Below are 7,609 nucleotides of genomic sequence, written 5' to 3'. Positions count from 1 at the left end.
GGATTATATATATATATATATATATATATATATATATATATATATATATATATATATATATATATATATACATATACATATACACGCACAATACATTCACTTTGGCTGACAATCTCCAATGTGCTTCACTCTGCGAACAATTGTGTAATTGATGATTCTCACTATATTTTATAAATCCTTCGAAGCTCCGTAAAATCTTAAATAAATTTTCATTTTTATTTACGTACTAGTGTACTTTTTGAAAAAATACCGTTGACTTAGTAGTCAATGATATGATATTTTTGTGTTTAATTAGAACAAATTATAGAACTAGAAATGGTTGATTAAATTAATTAATAAATAAATACAACGAAAAAGCATTTTTATCTTTATTCGTATCTTCATCTAACAAATTTATAATTAATTATATAATTAAAAACAATAATCATATAATATTAAAGAATAATCTACTGGTATTGACAACTATCACATAGAAAAATATACATAATATCATAAATAACAGAAGAAAATTACTTAATATTCTTCTTATGACTATCTAATTTTTTCAATTTAAATTAGATTTGTAACAATTATATAAAAAAAAAACCATTCGCGTTAATGTTAATAAATTACTTTCCTTATTTATTATCAATCAATAATCGTTTGTAATGGAGTGAACTTAAGTCACCGAACATTTTTCTACTCCTTTGTCTCACTTTATCGAATAGTATTTTATTATTGTATGACAAATATATATATTTGAATTCACTTACACCTGGGATATTTTAATACATTTAAGTAAGAATATTTATATAAACCAAAATGCATTATTGTTTTATACATATTTTATTAAAATTAATCATTTATATTATTTTTATATATGATGTATACAAATTCTAATGTGTGAGCAAATAATATAATAAATATAATATGATTTATAAAGAATTTGTTATTAAAGTATTTTTTGCAAAATGTCATTTTTTATGTCAATGATATACTTACTTTATTCATCAGTTATAATTATTTTGTCTACTATATATATATATATATATATATATATATATATATTTATTATTACATTTATTTTTATAATAAATTTTCATAAATTTTTGTTATTCAGACGATGATTGAATTGTACTTGTACAAGAATTCTTTTGTGAAATTTTATCCAAATAATCAGTCTTTAAACAAATTTCTTTTCTCGATCCTGCAGATTAATTTGTTTAAAAATTTTAATACTTTTGAAATAGGATTTGTGCATTAATAATAAATATCAATAAGGTGAAATACGGCTAATTGCCCTTATGTCAGTGCAAGTGTAATACATGTAAATTATACTAAAACATCAGGCTTATGCAATCCTGGATAGTAATTAATTATAAATCATTACCAATAATCCATATCCTTCTATGAGAATATATGTATGGGACATTGAACTATAGAGTTAACTATACAGTTTGCGCATATATTTTGATGCGCCAATAAAGTTTTTCATTATATAATTTATATATCGATGAACTGATGTGTTCAACTATTTGCATATATAATATACATACGTATCTAAGTTATAACATCTTATCAACTGTTTTCATATTATTTAAAACAAAAGGATTTATTTAAATAGAGACACAGATGTACAGAAAAATAACATTCCCCACATATTTGTTGCTTTTTATTAATATAGATAAGAGAGATGTATGAAGAGTGTATGCGAACTGAATTTTGTTGTATTTTGTTAAAATTCTTAATTCATACGATAAATTTAAGGATAAAAAAATTGCAGATCCTTAACACTATATATTATTTAATAAGTGAAGTCGCATTTATCTTAATGGTATGAAAAATTTTTTTATCGCTCTTTTAATTTCTTGTTTGTTTTTGTTTTATTTGTTTATATACAATGTGGTTATGTTACTATTACTTATAAACAAATTTAATTATAATATCGTCGAAAAAGTTTATCTAAAAATTAAGCATACGCAATTTTCAATATATATCGATTAATTATATGTATATTTTTATTGAACAATTTAATGCTGCAAAATTTATTCGATATCAACATTATATATAAATTCAGTGAAGCGAAATATTTAATTTTATCCTTCCAATTAATAACCAAACTAATACCAATTAAGAATTCGTGAGACTCGCTTACTTAACTATTTCATAAATTTTATGTGCATTATATATAGAAATTATTGATGGTCAAAAATAAAAAGCCACGAGCAAAAAATTTAATCATTTCATGAAAAATAGCGCTTATAGCTTAGTATAATTCCATAAAATTATTGTGAATATTTTTTAATGTTTTATAAATTAAGATTTTATATAACTACAACTATTAATGAAAGTAGATATGAGAAGCAATTAAAATACAAATTTATCAAATGTTAAAGACAGATAGAAGAAAAGCTCGATTTTCTTGTTTTAAGCTTGAGCTTTGCAATATAAAATTTTTATTAACTTAATTTTACCTTTATTAATAATACATGACTAAAATGTTTAATCTTTTTACCGTTAAAATAACCGGTTTGAAAACAGAAATTTTGAAAACCAATGTTAGATATATATTCTAAGGGATATAATAATTGTTGCAATGATATCTTATTTGTTTGTCTAATCTTAAGATCGATACTTATTTCATGCAATGTTGTTATAAAAATAGTTTCTGCTATCTATAAAATAACAGTGTCATATAAATATATAATAATTAAAAAGTAAGTAAAAGAAAATAATAGTTTTTTTTTGTAAATATGCAATGAAATCTATATACCATGAAAATCTTTAATATCAATAATTAAAATGAATACGATAATTATTAATTTAACAGGTACAATCGATACTCTTACGCAATAAGAATTTTATTTTTGTATTTTTGTATTTACGCAATAAGAGCTATTTTTTTTGTTATATACTATTGTTTTTGTATTATATTGTTTTTGTAACATATTGTTTTTGTATTATAATTTGAATATTGCTTTGCTATTTATTATCTCTTTAATATTTATAATAACGAATAATTATTATAAATAATTATAGCATTATAAATAATTATAAATATAATTAAGAATGCCGATTAAAAATATCATCATTATTATTTAATTTATGTGAAATATATATTACAGAAAGGATAAGTTTTTAATTTATTGCCAATTTATTTGCTCCTGTAATATATTTTGCTTCCACTGATTAAAACTCGCGAAGAGAATTATTTTGATAAATAAATAAAAAATGTCATCTTACTTTATATTATTGCGACAAAAACTTTATTCAAAGATTATGTAAAAGATGTAAGAATAATTTTCAGAGAAATGTTATATTATCAATGATTTGCGACAATTTGTGACGGTCTATTAGAATTATAGATCTAATGTGGATTATGAGAAAAATCTATTAGGGGACACTATTAGAAAATTACTTTAATGCAGTGTAATTTTTTTGTTGGTGCAGTTTTGAAGACGAAATCATTCAAAAGGCAATATTTATTAAAAAATAAATAAATGTTGAAATAATTTTTTATACACTTAAAACATTCCATATACATAAAAGTCAACGTATTTAATCATAAAGTTAATAACAATAATATAACGATTGTAATAGCTTAACCTTTAAAAAACTGTCCACTCCTATTAGCGCTTATTATAAATAAATAAAATTAAGAGGAAAATATAATAAAACTTAATTTTAAACAATGTCACAATTGTTCTCATTCTCATATTAACGATAATTATTTAACAAATATCTGTCATGGTTCGTATTGCACATTTTATCCATTCTATGGTCTCTGCTGCTCTAGTACATTTGCCAACGTATTTCTGCACACATTGCACGGAGCTTTTAAATACATAAAATTTCTTAAAATCTAGTTGTCATTGTGATGTAAATCCTATTTCTGTCATTTTTTAGTATCTCGCTCATTCACATATTATTATAAATTATTAAAAAAGTAAAAATAATAATAATTGTAACACAAAATTAATAATGGTAATATAAGAAAATTGTGTTAATTTAACTGTGTTAATTATTATTGTTTAAAATGACGAAGAAACATTAGAATAAAGTTACTTCTTAATCTGTAGAATTTAAAAATTATGGTATAATGTAAAACATAAAGCTTTTATAAAATAATTTTTTTAACTAAATCTCTACAATTTGAGTAAATGATATCATAGTTAAAAAATAGTTTTATAAATAAATGAATTATATATTATAAAATACACTGTCAAAAACGGAGAAATTGCCGAAATTATCGATTACGTTTCCATTCGATATTTATTTCTCACTTTCATATTAATCCTTTACTTCTGTACCTGTTAGATTAAATTTTTATTTCCAATTGACATCTGTATATTTATTACATATCCTTCGACGGAGTCGCAATAATTATCCTTCCATTGATAAACACCATATAATTTATTAATGTACACTATGAGCGTGATAACGACAAGTTTCTGCTTTTATGTATCGAAATTATCATACCAAAACAAGCCAAAGAACATATTTTCATTAAATTCATGTAGATATATATCCATGTATACATATGTATACATATGTATGTGTACATTTATTTAGACGCGTATAGTTTGGCGCTCCTATCCATTATCTTCTTTCTTTTTCAATAATTAATTCACTATACAATATGTAGTTTATACATTTTTTGCATTTATTTTTATGTAAAGCACGCATAATAACAAATATTTTGAAAAATCCCGAAAGCTTTATAATATTTTAAGTTTTGTTTTTATTGATCTTCGGGCAATTTATTAATTGAATATTTGGCTTGTTATGTTTTGTTGTTGTTGTTGTTGTTGTAATTTTATAATATACAATTACTCGTTTTGCCGAGAGTTAAAGAGGACAGCATTATAGGCACTTTTAGGAAAAAATGGATAATTTATTTTATATTAAGCTTCGATTTCGCTCCTGCGAATCTATTTTAGATTATTTTATAAATTCTCGATTGAGTTAATGTTCATTGTTATTGATAGTAAGTAAAAAAACAAAAATACATGAAAATAAATAGAACACATATTTAATTTTAAATCTTCTATTAGTTTTTTTTTTTTTTTTTTTTTTTTAAATTATGGCTTATATTGGAAAAATATTACCATGAATGCATTGATTTTTATTTTCTACAATTGATCTCTGAAAGAATACTAACTGAAAAAACTTTGGTACTTTTAATTTAGTACGATTGAAATTTAAATAATATACAATATATTTAAATGGTCAATGTTAAATGTTATAAATTCATATTTAAAAGAAAATCTTCAATATGTGTATCCAATGTGCTGTATATATACTTTATCTTTTAGTGAAAAGAGTAGATTAGAAAAAAAAAAAAATTAAATCGATTAGCAGCTAAATTGACAAAATATTGAAAAGTATAAATCATGAACTCGAAATTAAAACGTAGAGAAAAGTGTAGAAAATAAAATGCTAATTTAGATGAATTGTTAAATCACAGTGATATAACTTTATATGCACTTTGACGGTGCATTTGCGAAATCGTAGCGTGAAGAGTATTAGAGTTCTCATAAGGGTTTCGTGAAAATATAATGTTGGACAAATAAATTATCTTCTTTCGTTAATGCATGAAATGAAATGCTGCGTACTCAAGGTCTAGAAAAAAAAAAGACGACGTAATTCGCACCGCAAATGTATGAAATAATCAATTATTTATTCGTTGATCGTTGCGCTTATTACTTTAGTTTTATCTTTTATATATTTCTGCTTCGATTTGCTATAATCTAGTGGAATTGTTTCTCTAATTTTTAGAATAATTATTATTTCACCATTATTTATATTACAAACGTCGCTACGAAGCCATGCTGTTCGAAATTACTTCAATGAAAAATAATTTCCTTATGTATTAATACGTTCGGTTGTTTTCGAACACACGAATTGTCAAATTCGCTTCTCTCCTCCATTAATGTTTCAAGTAAATATATTTTTGAAATCTTTATATGCAATTTACAATGTGTATTATCATACAATTTTGTTTATCGAAATTAACATAATGTCGATAAAAGCAGAAAAAGAATTGAATTCCAATAATTATGAAAGTGTGTCTTGTCAAATTGATTTTGATTGAGCCAAATTATTATCTAGTCATTTTCAAATATCAGTTTACCGTTACAAACATTCTTATTTAATGCAAAGAAAAGAGATTCGATTTTGCAAAAAAGTTCTTACAATTATTCTAAAAAATACCAATATCTCATGGATGATATATCACAATATATTAGATGGTCTAAATAATATAGCAGAAAAATTAATTGACATTATTTTCGATTTCTATCCCCTTTAGTTGAAATAAAGAATGTCATTATACAGTTGTTTTGAGGTGAATATAGAGTTTTAATATTTGAAATACAAAATTCATGTAGCATAAATCCAGATGGGAAAAGAATTTAGTTACATTCAACTAAATTAGAGTAAATTATGAATTATCCCGGAAGCCGTCGGAAGACCATTGAATTATTTTTCCATTAATTCAACATATAGTTTGCATGCTTAAGTTTTTCATCGTCTTCTCTATATGTACGTCTTCATATATATTTTATCGAAATATGAGAACAAGTATGGGCGATTTTTACATAATTCTATCCTACAATCCATCTCCTTTCACTTCCATCTCTTATTTCTGCTTTTGATTGCTTGTTTTTATTTTCTTTTTATACGCCAGATATTTATATGGCATAACACATGATTAATGTACATATTTATTTACGACCTAGTCATCCTTCATTAGTATATACCTTCTTATATACTCGTTTTTAACCATTAATTTATGCGTTTAGATGTTACTTGTTAAGTATACTTTTTGGTATATATAAGTCTCAGATGACTTTGTATGACTTATTAAGGCCTACATCGACATTTGACTTAATAAAATTTCAAAATAAAAAATCCTTAACTGAAATTACGCTGTTGATTTTACAAACTGATGTTACATAAGACATTTATTTACATGTACAATTGATTTCTCACGTTGGAGCACTTTTGTAATATTCGTTTTTTCTTTATTTTTCTTGTCGCGTACATTTGAAGTTGGCACTGACGTCGCTTGAAGCCGTGAATTATTTTGTTGTAATAATTTTCAGATAACAGATAATCGTCACTTCTTAAAATTTAAATTATTATACGCAATTTAAATCTAAGTCAGTAATCGACTAGTTCATTTGTTATTGTAAAAAAGAAGAAAAAAAAAATAAAGTTAGTAAATTGAGAAAGTTATGTATAGCTCGAAATGTACATTTCGAGTACAAACCTCTAAATAAAGATTTTAAGTTTTAGGAAATTTCGCGAGATGCTAGAGTGTATCAGAGTACAACTTTTAAAGGAAATTTCACACGTACACGAACAAAATTTTACATTGCATAGAATGGCTAAAAGATACAAAAAAAAAAAAAAAAAAAAAAAAAAAAAAGGAACAAATTGTATTGAAAATGACTCGATATTTAAAAATGATAATTTTCATTTTCTCTACAAGTATTTATTCCCTTAAAATTTCGTCTCGATACTTTTGCTAATCGCATATATTACAATCATTGAATTACTTTAAAATATAAAATGCCGATATATTTTGTCAATTGAGCGTTAATAATCGTTGTTAACATTATGATAA

This window comes from Ceratosolen solmsi, unplaced genomic scaffold, assembly GCF_000503995.2.
Source record: "Ceratosolen solmsi marchali unplaced genomic scaffold, CerSol_1.0 scaffold41, whole genome shotgun sequence".
Classification (NCBI taxonomy): Eukaryota; Metazoa; Arthropoda; class Insecta; order Hymenoptera; family Agaonidae; genus Ceratosolen; species Ceratosolen solmsi.
This window is presented reverse-complemented; position numbering follows the sequence as displayed.